The sequence below is a fragment of the Boleophthalmus pectinirostris genome, unplaced genomic scaffold, assembly GCF_026225935.1.
Source record: "Boleophthalmus pectinirostris isolate CB_2022bp ecotype Guang Dong unplaced genomic scaffold, ASM2622593v1 HiC_scaffold_17, whole genome shotgun sequence".
Classification (NCBI taxonomy): Eukaryota; Metazoa; Chordata; class Actinopteri; order Gobiiformes; family Gobiidae; genus Boleophthalmus; species Boleophthalmus pectinirostris.
In genome coordinates, this window is record NW_026571115.1 from 30,780,519 (window position 1) to 30,795,170 (window position 14,652).

Sequence of the window (14,652 nt, forward strand, 5' to 3'; positions counted from 1 at the left end):
AGCCATACCGGTGTCTCCACATATAGGACTGATATCTTGTGACATTATTATTTTATGGTCCAATTTGTTCAGCCTGCAAATAAAACTGTACATTAAAGTTCTTAGAACAGCCTGCAAAGTGTTCACTCGTGCAGTAACAAACATCTCCGTCGAACTCGTCCATCGTGGCCTCCTCAAAAGCGCCAAAAAGACCACTACCATCTGAAAAAAACAAATAGCAGCCTACAAAACACGTCACTACACCAGGCTTGTCCAAACTATGGTCTGTGGGCCAAATGCATAGCCTGATTCATCAGCCAGTTTCACTGTATACAAACAGTCTGACCTCGCAGCGTTAGAATTCGTTCGCTCAACGGTAGGCGGGTACGTTTTATCATTTAACCCATCGCTGCTATTTGGTCATGACGTATGTAATGCGCCGCCAACGGGGCTAACTGGTTTATTAAGCTTTTCCCAAATCCCGTAGGAAGAGGGTCAATAACGTCTTTCCCCTTGATGAAATTCACCAAACATTCTCTTTATTCTGGCTTTAAATCCTCGATCTCGGGAATCGTTGACAACACTGAATGTCGGGCTCTTCACTGATTGGCTGGTACCCGAACTTGAAAATTCTTCTTGGCTATTCAGGCTTCCAGGTGAATTGGCCCAAATTACCTTGCATCAATTAAAAATGAACTTTTTACTCAAGGTTTTTTTTTTAAACTCTACCTTGATAAAGCTCGTATTTAATATTTAGTGTGTGGTTTTAAGGACCTTGAGCATGAATAAACACTGATGGCTCATTCTAACGTGTTAAACATGCACTTATTTTAGTTGTTCACTGTACTGAGCACCAGTCTACGGCCCTCGATCGGCCCTCTGCTTCGTCTGTGTTTAGATATGCGGCCCTTGATGAAAAAAGTTTGGACACCCCTGCACTACACCATGACGCTTCTGATCTACTCTGCTTCTAACATACACGGCCACTCAAAATTTGGACACACTTTTTCATGTTTTCTTTTTATTTCCATGATTATTTACATTTTAGAGTCTCACTGAAGGCATCAAAACTATGAACAGACACATATGGAACGTAGTAAATGAAAAATAAACTCCAAACTTGTTTAAAAAAGTATCCTTTGAACTCGGGTTTGCACTTTTGGGATTCATTGACCCTGAGGAGACACGGCTGTGAAGTGAAAACCATTTCAAGAAACTCAATGAGAGAAGGCCAAGGGTTTATAGAGTTGTCAGCACAGACTGCACCCGCAGGCCGCATTCTAAATTAGTAGTGTTCATGGTTCCAGCTTCTGACTCCATCGACTTTGGCTCCAGTTCACTTTGTATTGAAAAAACCTCTCCCGTCTCTCTGTAACTGCTGCTGTTAGACTCCTCGTTTCTTAAAACGTTCGTACAAGCACCCTCTGCATGATCTCCTGTTGTTTTTATTTTGCTATTTTGTCCATCAATCAATTCCTATTCCCAGTATGGAACTCGTCGTCACACTCTCTTAAATCCACTTTATTTCTATAGCACATTTTACAAACAAAGCAGTTTCCAAAGTGCTGCACAGACATCATAAAATAAAGACAACAAAAAGGTCATATCAGTCCTAAAACTATAAAACCAGTAAAAGCAAATAAAAGCAAAAATTGTAAAATCATTAAATAGCAGTAAGTAAGTAAAATAAATAAAAGACACGGAGGACCACACAACTCACGCGGTGTTAAAAGCCAGAGAATAAAAGTGGGTTTTAAGACGAGACTTAAAACTCTCCAGTGTGGGGGTTGTTGGGACATGGGGGGCAGAGTGTTCCAGAGTTTGGGGTCAACCACAGAGAAGGTCCGGTCCCACCTTGTTTTAGGCCCCACGAGCTGGAACTGGCCCTCGGACCTCAAGAGCATGTGGAGGTGTAAATTTGGATGAGGTCCGAGACGTACTGTGGGACCAGTCCGTTCAAAGCTTTTAAAACAAGCAATAAAATCTAAAACGAACCGGAAGCCAGTGCAACAACGCTAAAATCGGGGTAATGTGCTCACGTTTTTTTGGTTCCAGTTAAAAGGCGCGCAGCAGAATTTTGGATTAACTATAAGTGAGAAAGTGCACGGTGCTGATGCTGGACAAAAGTGCATTACAGTCGTCTAAACGAGAGGAGATAAAAGCTTGCGTGACCTGTTCTTAGTCCACTTCTTTATACACTCAATGGCTGTCAGCAAAGCAAAGGGTGGCTACTTTAAAGGTTGTATAGAGGATTTTCCAAGGAACGAGAAATCCAGCGACTGTTTGTCCTTTTTCAAATGTTGCGCATGCGTGAAACCCCCCCCCTCCCCTACAGCTCCCTACGTAGAAACGCCTCCTCACTACGCCAGAAACAGGTTTGTTTACAGCCGGTGCGCTGCACATGACTTGTAAACAACTAACTACAGTGTTGGTTAGGCAAGACGGAGAAGTGAGGAGCGGGGGCGCGGACATTTCGTTCGCGGACGAGAAGTGAGGAGCAGGGAGCAGCGAGAGGAGAGAGGAGAGGAGAGGGGAGCGGGTGCGCGGAGATTCCGTGCCCGGAGAAGTGAGGAGCAGGGGGAAGAGCGGAACGGGCAGCGGGGAGAGGAGCAGGAAAGGGGTGCAGAGAAGGTTGCGCGGAGATTCCGTGCGAATGAACTAGCTACAACACGCAGCAGCAAGCGGACTCTTTCTTTGCCTTGAAAAATACGTTTTCAGACATAGGATATCGCTTTCGTGTCCTGAAAAACGTTTGTCTAGCTCTTGGAAATAAAGTACGTTTTCATAATTGCAGAAGTTACCTGTCCAGGAGTAATTTGTGGACCAGTGCGTCAGTCTTTAGACCCTTCGTCTGCTTCAGTTGCGCCATCGCTGGAATGAATCTACAAGAATCACCTTAGTTTGGCTTCGCTGCTTTTCCCCTTGTCTTCTTCTTTCAGCGACCTCAAAAACGGACTTTCTTTTGGGGATAACTGCTCCTGGATTCTTGTCGCCATTGCAACAAACTTTGTGCTAACTGCGAGGAAGATATAGGTAAAAAAAAGCCGCTAAGAACTGTTGCGTTGGTGGAGTAAACAGCGTCTGTGCGTCTTGCGTCTGTGGACTGCGTGACAGGTGAACGTAAACCACGTAACGGCAGCGCGCAGGCAAGTCAGTTACGCTAGAAACGTAGGGAGATTGATTGACAGCCTGTCAGCTAACAGATAACGAGGCAGTGTCGTTATCTATTGGCAAATGTTTATCTGTTCCCCACCACGTCCAGAGTTGATGAATTTTTATTCTCTTTTTTTTGGTCATCATAATTACAAGGCTACTGCACCTCTATAATGCTCATTATCATTAATCATTGGCAATTTGAAACAAAAAAAAATCCTCCATACAACCTTTAAGGATATAAAATATTTTAAAGAATATTTATTTAACTTTTTTCCATTGCTACATAATTCCATACATCTTGCATCTTAAAGCCGATGTCGTCTGTATGTGTATCAAATGTAGAAGGTAGTAAAGTGTGTCCAAACTTTTGACTGGTAGTGTAGAAGGACAGATAACGTGGTATAACTTGGCACAATCAGGAGTTTACCTTACTTCCCACAGTGCTTTTCTTCACGCAGTTAAAAGATATTTTTGAAGTAAATCCATGAACCCCGCCCTCACCCTGCCTCTGACCTTAACCATAATCTCATAACCAGAGCCTAACCTTAACCATAAGCCCAAAATGAGACTCTACGCTTAACCCCACATCAAAGCCCTAAATTTAACCATTACTGTGTCCACATGTTTACCAGACCAGCCAGACTACTGTACTCAAACGTGTCAAGTGTGTCACATGTGGAAGACAGATCCTCTAGAAAAGTCTTTATTGTTCAGAGCAAATATAAAACTTCTTTTACCTGAGACAACAGCTTAGTTGTTTGCTTGTTGATTCTCAGTCCTCTGCGTTATTGCAAAATTGACAGTTGTCTTATGAATGTGGGTGGAGAATCCTTGTCCCAAGTGGAGGAGTGCAAGTATCTCGGGGGCTTGTTCATGAGTGAGGGGAGGATGGAGCGTGAGATTGACAGGCGGATCAGTGCAGTGTCTACAGTGATGTGGTCGCTGTGTTGAACCCTTGCGGTGAACAGGGTCTGGATTTACAGCTCAATCTATGTTCCTCCCCTCACCCATGGTCTTGAGCTCTGGGTAATGACCGAAAAGACCGAAATGACCGAAAGATCACACATACAAGCGGCTGAAATGAGTTTCCTCTGCAGGGTGACTGGGCGCTCCCTTAGAGATAGGGTGAGGAGCTCAGTCACACGGGAGGAGCTCGGAGTAGAGCCGCTGGAGGACACGCCTGGAGGGACTATGTCTCTGGGTTGGCCTGGGAATGCCTCTGGGTCCCCCCGGCGAAGCTGGAGGAAGGTGTGAAGGAAGTCTTGGAGTTCCTGCTTAGACTGTTGCCCCCCACAACCCGGCCCCAGATAAGCAGAAGAAAATGGATGGATGAACAATTTTCTTGTGATGGAAACTTAGATTGCATTTATATTTATATTAAAGAGGTTTTTTCCACAACATTCTCTAATTTAATAACCCACCTAACTCACCCCTATCTGAATTTAGGGTGACAAGATATGAGATCCATACGTCGTAGTAAAATGAAGAAACCATATTGTATAAAATCTACTTTTCAGAGCTTTTCACCATGTCATTATTGTTTTGAAGTCATTTGTTTTTATGCGTGGGATTCACAAATGAAAAAAAAGCTTTGCCGTGCTTTGTTGCAATGATGTTTACGGCGATGTACTGTAAAGGAGCAGGTGGGAATTGGCTCCTAATACCTTTTTCACATTTTTCGAACCTTAGCTGACTAGTTTTTTTTTGTTTTTTTTTAAATTAAAGATCCTATATTACACAAAATTAAATCTTGTGACCTTTAAGTCATGTTATAATGTTGTTTCCTCACCAAAAACAAACCTGGAGTTGTGTTTTGTTTCATTCACACATGTTTAAGTAACCCTTTATTATTAGTCTGTGTATATCTCCAAAGCTCAAAACGCTCTGTTCCACTTTGTGATGTTGTGAAGCTGTAGTTTAAGTTTTCAACCTTGAGTTCATAATATAGATCAGAAAATACGGGTTCAAATTCGGATTCATTAATCATGACCCTACAGACGGACACACGCGAGAACATAGCTGACCAAGCACAATCTAACTACGTATCTGATTCAGTTCGAACCGAGCCAAGCTTTAGCATCATATTTAGCGTCAGTATAAATAAGCAGAAAAACATGCTCGGCTCCATACTAATAGCTCATCTATATATACAGCAGACAGTCCGACGCTACCTCTGAAGTTCGCATGCATCGAACACTAGCGCCTGTCACATGGCTATATTTACCGGAATGGGGGAAGACATCTGGAGTGGTCGGACTTCATGGACACGCAGGTAGGTCGGCGAGTTGATGCGTGGTTGACGGGGAAGTTCGCAAAGCGAGCGTTTGACAGGTTGAGAAGAATTCCCACGGGAAATCGCATATATTAAAGTCGAAACGGGGCGCGTCTTGGGTAAAATGATGTTATTAAAGGTTCTATACTAAACAAAGTTGAGTCTTGTGAGAACATATGTCTGAGTAATTCTTTATTATTAGTCTGTCTACATCTCCAAAGGTCAAAATGCTCTGTTGCAGCTTGTGATGTCATCAAGCGGTAGTTTTCAAGTTCAGCTTTTATTCAGTAGAGTCAAAATTCCAGCGCTGAAATTATCCAAATGATTCTAGTGAAAGTGTATGGACTTCAAAAATACAGTGGAGCACTTCCTGTATTACCACATGACATCACAAGGTGGAACTAACTGGAGTGTTTTCCAATTCAGAGTAGTAGTAGTAGTAGTCAAAGCTGCACTAGTTAAGACCAAGACCAGTCCGAGACCACAGGGTCCCGAGACCAGGACAAGACCAAGAGCTCTGAGGGTCGAGACCGAGACAAGACTGAGACTTTAATAAAAGGCCGAGTCCAAGTGCCTTCAAGACTGAGACAAGACTGAGACTTTTAAAGGACAAGACCTAGAGAAGAAGACTTTTAAAGGCCGAGTCCAAGTGCCTTCAAGACCGAGACGAGACTGAGTCCAGATGCAGTTGAGGCCAGTCTCGAGACCAAGACCCCCCAAAAAAGTCTGGAGAAGACCGACACTAGTGTTAAACAGTTTAAACGTGTGAATAAAAAAAAAAAAAAACACAACTCCAAGTATGGTTTTGATGGGGAAACAACAGGGGTGGGTCAAGTAGCCAAAAACTGTACTCAAGTAAGAGTAACGTTACTTCAAAATAACATTACTCAAGTACATGTACAGAGTATTAGTCCAAGAAATGACTATTTGGGAAAACAGCTGCTCAAATAAGTGTAACTTCAAGAGTAACTGTCAGGATGTAACATCAGATTTATAATTTAAGGCTAACGTAATTATTATTTGGTATTTTTAACAGATACTCACAAAAATTAGATAAACTAAATCATATCTGAAGGAGCGCTGGAAGAAACAAATGTTTAAATCAGTTAATATTGTCACATAAAGCTTTTGTCACTTGTAGACTTACTGACAGTGCGAAGAGGAAGCACAACTTTTACTCAAGTAAAGGTACTGTTACTTCAATAAAAATACAACTCATTTCACCGCAAGGACCACGCCACAACAATGGAACACGATAAAGATGTTTACTGACAGTTGATAAATGTGAAGAGTGGGGGCTCCGTCTCTGATCCAAAATGGTCACCCAGTTGATTCAGGACCCCCCCCTCCTTAAAGATGAGGTATTTGGGCTGAAGGTTGGACGAGAGACCCGGGTGGGAGGGAGGGGGTCGAGAGAGACGAGACAGAAAGTGTTGTCAGGATCGGCTGTATAAATAGGGTTTCTGGGTAATTGAGATAAGCCGTGGTTGGCTGGAGAGGAAGTTGAGGCGTGATCCAGCTCCTGAATCTCTGTTAATCACAATAAATCCACGTAGGAGTAAAAGTATGCTGCTAGAAAAGTACACCGAGAAGTACCATTCCTTTAAAACATTACTGTAAAAGTAACTGAATACTCCCCACCCTCTTTATCAGCCAATGTTTGGGTTTGGCAAGGATTGAACAGATAAGTCTCTGGTTTAAGGGTGATTTGTGAAGTCACAGAGCCACTACATCCTTTTCTATTTTTGGCATTGATGTACGTGCTAAAAAGAGAAATCTAATGTGCCAACTTTTGTCAGCTGTCAAGAAGTTTTTTGGTCGAATACATTAAATAAACTTTTGTCCAGTTGACAAATTGAATTTCTCCTTTTGCCAGGGATTCTTCTTGAACAACAGAGGGATTTTACACACATTGATGTACGTGTTAAAATGACGAAGTGTTAATAATTTTTGTGTTTGTTTGTTTTTGTTTAAGCTACATTAGACAAATAAGAAAAATCCTCTCTTCCCTTACGCATTCAGACCAACTAATCACCACAATGAGTTAATGAGCACAGTTCAACTCTTAGAGAACAGAGCAGAGTTTTTCCACTACAGTAAAGTTAGCAACAACTAACAATTTTTGATTATCGGACAATAAAACACTTTATTATTAGATGCAGACTGCACATAGTGGACATGTTTTCACCTCAAGAGCTGCTTCTACAACAGGGGTCATCAAACTAAGGCCCTATGAGGCAATCCTCAAACATAGTCATGGCCTATTTTTTACTTATTACTTTTTGGCAAATAATAACACATCTGCACCTTGTATTTTGTTGATTTTTTAAATTTTTTTTCCAATTAAAAATAATATTTATATGAAGTATTTATATTTATATTCAAATAATTATCGGACGTACTTACATTTGCCGCCAAATTTTCGTTACTCGACAAGCCCAAGATCAAACAGTGAAAGTCAACGCATGAGCAGAGGCACAGTTAAAAATAGCAAAACGACTCGTGTTAAAGTACGAAAAGTTGACAGAGAGTCCCGAGTTTGCAAAGAACAGTGGATGACTGATTTTTTTTTTGTTCAGTGTAGTGACCGTGCAGTTTGTCCGTGCAGTTTGTCTGATATGTCATCGGTCACGGTCATCGCGCAATGCATACTGGGAAGGATCCTCCAAAAAAGTGAGCATCAAACCGCCATGTTTGATTTCCCAGTGGGATGTGTCTATTGTCTTTTGACCCATATTGCTTTTATTTCTGGTTCTCATATTGTCATATTTTAGTTATGGGATTTGGACATGGTAATCGTGTGGTTGTTCAATGTCCTAACAGTGGAAAACGGGCTTCGGAAGTTCTTGCTTAACAAACAGGACTTTGTTTTGATGGCGTTCCACAGACAAAAAGTTCACTGCAAACACAGGATGATTTCTTAAGCAGCCAAAGGTTTCCTTTTTCGTGCTTCCTGTGTATCAATACTGCTCATGGCCTTCGCCTTTCATTATTTTTCAATTCCGTTGGGAAGGGAAACAGTTTGAACGGGGGTTTGCAGTCACACAGATCTGATTCCCTTTTGCAGTTATGGAGTTCGCAAACTTCCAAAGCCTGTTTCTCGAGCCATTTTCCGCTGTTAGGACATCCAACAACCACACAATTACCATGTCTGAATCCCAAAACTAAAATATGACAATATCAGAACCAGAAAGAAAAGCGATATGGTTCAAAAGACTTGAAAAGATCGACTTTGACAATAGACGCATCCCACTGGGAAATCAAACATGGTGGTTTAATATTCACTTTTTCGGAGAGCCCTTCCCAGTATGCATTGTGCAATGGCCGGAAGTCCAAAATTTGAGATGCATGCATTCTGTTATACGGCCTACCCGACCCCATCACAGTCAGGAACGATAATGTGACACCTAGAGAAAAAAGTCTGGTGACCCCTGTTTCGACAATATATCTGTAGTGGGGCAAGACATATTTTCAGTTATACAGGGCCTTCATCGTGCCCACAATCAGCTTGAATCCTGACCATTAGAAGCATTTGAAGCTCCTCTTTCACACACTTTTGCTTTGTGGAACCTATAACTACGCCAAGATGAAAATGTAACATTTTCTCTTAACCAAACTCCCGTGGCTGTCCTCCCACCTCGCCGTAGCAGCTGGTCGCATTCAGACGCAGCGAGGGCCGTGTACAATAGACGGCGTAATGGAGGGGTATGCCGCAGGATCAGTCACAATGTCACAGAATAGGGACCTTCTTTATATGGACCCGGGCTGAGACCACAGAGTAAAGTATCATGATTTAGCGCGCACGCCTCGCCCCCATCGCAGGAAGCCAGAGACACTGATTATAGGCTCTGTGTTTGTCTGTGGACTCTGTGTGGAGGACTGCAGCCGTGGGAATAAGCGAAAATGTCAGAAATGCGAAATCTGCGTTTGCATTTCACAAGCGAAAATGCAACGTTCACTGAAGATCAATAGGCAACATAATGTAAGCTCTTTAGCTTCGTTACCTACCATTATGGCCTATTTTTCCAAACTAAATCTGTAGTTTTCTGCTTCTGCTGTCTGATCTACTCTAATTATAAAAGTCTGATCTACTCTGATTTTAAGTGGGAACAACACTACAAAGACGAAAGTCAGATTTTCAAATTGCAAGTGAAGTTTTTGGGGTAAATCCTGTATAAGAAGGGGTGGGATGAGATACAATTTCCATAAAATGAGACTCAATATTGGATCTTCAAGAACAAGACAACACAACTTTTTTTTTTTTACATTCTTTATAATAAATTGTGCAGTCCAGTTCCCAGTTTTTGATTTACTTTATTTCATATTTCTGCTGTCATTGTATGTAAAATGTAACTCACCAGTACTTCATTTTGTTATCCAATCCAAACGTAAAAACATGAAAAGAAAAAAAAAAACTCGCAAGATCATTTCCAGTAGCCTCCTAATGCCGCCGCTCAATTTTCAATTCTCTCCAGCAACTAGGTCAGCAATCGAATATACACTAGATGGTTGTAGACCCCGGAAGTTGTAGACCGTGCACCTGCCAGTCACTGAAGAGCTGTGAAGCCACGGATGTCAAACTCAAGCGCCTGTCTGGGTCCCTTTTGTGGTACAGCACAACAGTAAACAAAGTGTCAAGATGGATGTAGATGAAGACAGACATTCTCTGTTGGCAATGATTCCCGAGATCGAGAATTTAAAGCCAGAACAAAGAGAATGTTTGGTGAATTTTATCAAGGGGAAAGACGTTATTGCCCTTCTTCCTACGGGATTTGTCACAACCAAATAGCAGCGATTGCTTAAATAAAAACAATGTGAGTGAACAAATACTAATGCTGCAAGGTCATCCGGTTTCCACGAAGTGAAACCCGCTACATTTCCAGCATGTGTGCACAATCTTGTGGCAATTTTGTCTCGTGAAATCTTGTGGCACGAGATCTTGTCCTATCCCTAATAGATGTAGCTGGTGTCCTTGAGGATGGCCCAAGAGACAGCAGATTGAGGTTTTGTTGGGTCTAGTCAAAGATGAAGGAGATCTCACTAAACATGAGATTTAGGGACTTTTATTTAGGAAAAAAAAAAAAAAATCCAGGCGGAATTTATATACAGTAAATGTCCTGTAACATTTTTTTTGTGATTTTTTGGGGTTATTGTTGTGTTTGTGGGTTTGGAGTAAAAACTAGTCCAGATTCTTCTCAAAATGGTTGATTGGCTGATTGGTTTTCTTTATTATCCAGATCTATATCAGTCCGTTCTCCACGCCGCTCACTGCGTCGCAAGCTGGACAAACATGATCTTCCAATCAGATTCAATTTTTTCAGTAAATTAACCTTCTTTCACCCCAGATGAACAGAGTTTAGTGCAGCTTTGTGGTCAAAAACACTCAAAAACTGACTATGCGTTGCTTCCGGTGGCCTCTGCAATTCCAAGTACTATATGACATCACACAGGACTGTGACCTGATCACAGCCAGGAGTTTCTGATTCCAAACATCTGGCTGCGAGGTCGGACTTTGAAGTGCGGATACCTGTTTGACCAGTCACATTTTTGGTCCACAGGTTTTGCTAAGTTCAGCAGTTCTGTTTAAAATGTGGTCATGGGCAAAGTTTAGGTGTTTAGTCCCGGTTGAACCACTTCTTGCCAAACCCTTACCTATTTTAACACGCTGTTGATCTTATAATCAAGGATTCACGCCACATTAGCAAAGTGGGTGAAGCTTTTTGCTCAAAGGCGCTACCACATCATGCACTAATAAAGTCAAAGAAGGGACTGAAGCGCCGACATCTAAACCGCTCTTTTCCGCAAACCTCCCACAATACCCCGAGCTTATCCAAACTAAAGGCCAAAAATAAACCAAAATCATTTCATACCATGACATCAGCTTTGGGTCTCATTTCTTACATTGTCACTTCCCAGAAAAGCTCCCCTGCTGTTTACATCCAGCCCAGTGTTATTTATGAAACTGAATAGGCTGCGTTCTGTACTGTACACTGCTGTAACCCAGTCTGAAATCTGAGCTCATCTTTTCCAGCTCCATCATGAAAGGCCTGGTTTCCTTTACGCCGCTGATGTTGGGGAAAGCAAATCCTCCCTGTCTCCCATTGCACAACGCTGTGTTCAAAAGCAGGTCACCCGTTTCACCTGACACCTGCACCTGCCGCCGAAATAGACTGCACCGAACCGTGTCCTACGTCCAATGTCCAATGTCCTGTCCAGAGAGTTTAAGAGTGCTTTCTGTGTTTGTGGATGTCAGGGTTGAACCAGGATAAGACCGTGTAACACTAAACTTGTTTTTTTTGTTTTTTTTTTTTTTTACCTAGGACTAATCCAAGTCAATATTTAAACTAAATTTAAACAAGGCCACACCAGCTCGTCAAAGATCTCTGCAGATCTCAGAAGCTAAAAAGCACTGGGCCTGGTTTGTACATGGGTAGGAAACCTCTGGGAAAATCAGGTGACACAGTGGGACAGCAGTGGCAAAAACTGGCGTTGTGTCCTTAAGCAAGACACTTCTGACCTGAATCACCTCGCAGCAGTAGGATTCATTCGCTCAACAGTAGGCGGGTACTTTTTTTATTTAACCAATCGCTGGTATTCGGTCATGACGTATGTAATGCGCCAAATCCCATAGGAACAGGGGCAATAACGTCTTTCCACCTTGATAAAATTGACCAAACATTCTCTTTGTTCCGGCTTTAAATCCTGGATCTCGGGAATCGTTGCCAACACAGAATGTATGGCTTTGTCTAAATCCATCTCGACCGCTTTGTTTACTGTTCTGTGTGTTCTGTACCACAAAATGGACACAAACAGGAACTTGCGTTTGACGTCATGGCTTCACAGCTTGTTGCTGATTGGCTGGTGAGCGGTCTACAACTTCCAGGGTTCTTGCAAAACATCTAGTAAATTCTGATTCGTGGCTTAGTCGCTGGAGAGAAATTAAATTGAGGAGGCACTGGGCAAGACACTTCACCCACATTGCCTCGAATAAAATGTGGTGTGTGGTGGTTGAAGGAGCAGATGGCACAGATTGGCAGCCTCACATCCGTCAGTCTGGACAGGTATAATATCTTACCACCAGTGAGTGTGGAGTGACTAATGCACTGTAAAGCGCTATATAAATTCAATGGGTAATGAATGAATGAATTAATTAACTAAACCGAGTCTAGACCAAACAACAAAGAAGGTTTCAAGTAAAAATAAACCAGAACTAAGGACTAAATCAGGTATATTCCAAGAACTAAAACCAATATGGCCTAGGTTTGATTTAAACTTGACTAAATGAACGTAGACTAAACCAGGTCAGAAATAGGACTAGACCAGGAGTTCTTAACCTTTTCAATCTTCGGGGCCCGACTTCTGTACAAAGTAACCCGGGTCCCTATCTCACATTAAATGCATTATATTGTACTGATTGTGGGGCCCCCAAGGAGGTGATCCTGGCCCTACTTTGGGCCCCGGGCCTTTTGGTTAAGAATCACTGGACTAGACTACTTACTTATGTACTTATATCTGTCTAAATAGTATTAACTCAAGGCTAAACCAAGTCTAAACTAAACATAAACCAGGTGAAGATTAGTTGTTAAATAAGGACTAAAGCAGGACTACACCTTGTCCAAACAGGACTAAAGGTTAAGGCACCCCTCCCTCACGTGGGAAATGTATTCTGTATTTAACCCATCCCCATCTCCAGATCTTGAACTAGTCCTGGTCAGAATTACATTAGCTGGACCCGTGGTGCATGTTTTGGGTTGATGGGGGAAACCAGAGTGTCCAGAAGAAACCCGCCTAGACACAGGATTAACATGCAAACTCCAAGCTACACTGGGCCAAAACCAGGCAACAAACAACAAACACCAGACTTATAATAATGAGACACCCAAGAGCGCTTAAAGGTCCATCAAAGGTTCGTTCGTTTTTCAAAATAAAACCTAAAATAAGAAAACGAAAAAAACAAACAAAAAAAACAACGATTTTCTTCATTATTTGTCTCCAAAACCAAAATGAAAAAAACGGTTAACGATTTGTTTCTTTCAGTTTTTGAATTTGTGTTTAAATGAATAATGGAAAAAACGGATAGCGGCCGTTTCCTGTTTTCGTAACTTAAACTGCGATGCCGGACTGAACCAGTACTAAGACAGGACTAAACCAGGACTAACATCAGGACTGAGTGTTGAGACGGGCCCGGAGGTGCACCCGCGTAGACTGTCAAGTGATCAAGACTGGACCAGGACTGAGACCGGAACCTGGATTAGTTCTGGTTCAGTTCTGGTTTAGACCTGGTTTATACCTGGCTCAGTCCCGGTCTCCTCAGTCCTGGTCCTGGTCCCGGTCTGGGCCCGATCTCAAACCAGATTGTCCAGAAGAAACCTGCCCAGACACAGAGAGCACATGCAAACTCCATGCTACACCGGGCCAAAACCAGGATCAAGCAGGACCAGGGACGTGATTGTAAAAAAATGAAATCTGAACCAGGACTTTGCCAGAAACAATGGCCTAAACCAGGATTAATTCTACTCAGAAATATACTGGACTGAAAAACGAACCTAAAATAGACTAGAAACTGACAAGTGTGTGTAAACCAGAACTAAACCAGGTCTCTGTCAGGTCTGAAGCAGTCCTTAAACAGACCGAGCGCCTGCCCGTGTGTGACTAAACATAGCCGCTCACATCACTGGCTTGTACTGTGCGACTGTGCTGTGGTACAAAGAGAGGACCGGCTCTGGCCCAGATCCAGGATTCCCAAAGCTCTCAGTCATAGAGCTACAGTCCAACAGAGCACACAGGAATGCTCCAAACACACCACAAGACCTGCAGAACCAAAATACACTATTTAAGGAGACTTTTATATATGGTGACTGTATTTCTCGTACTTTGCGGTCAAGGTTTATTCAGTACAACATATGGATATAGCTGCAAAGTGCAAACTCTTTCAGTAGGTCTGTAAACAACTAAACCAAGACTAAATCAGGACAAAAACATGTCTCAACTTGAACTAAACCAGATATCCTAAAGACCTAAAAAAATATTGCGCTTGTGTCTGTTATATAGTTATAATCTATGACATCTGTGGATCTTTATGTTATCACAATATTGATCTAAAACAGGTTCAATCAAAACAGAATCAAGTCTGCTGATTTCCACGTTACAAAACTGTGGTCCCCAATGGGAGCTGACGTCACAGGAAGTGTTAAAGAGTCTGTTTCTCTGCACGACACACCAGTCAGTAGCAGATTTATTTTCAT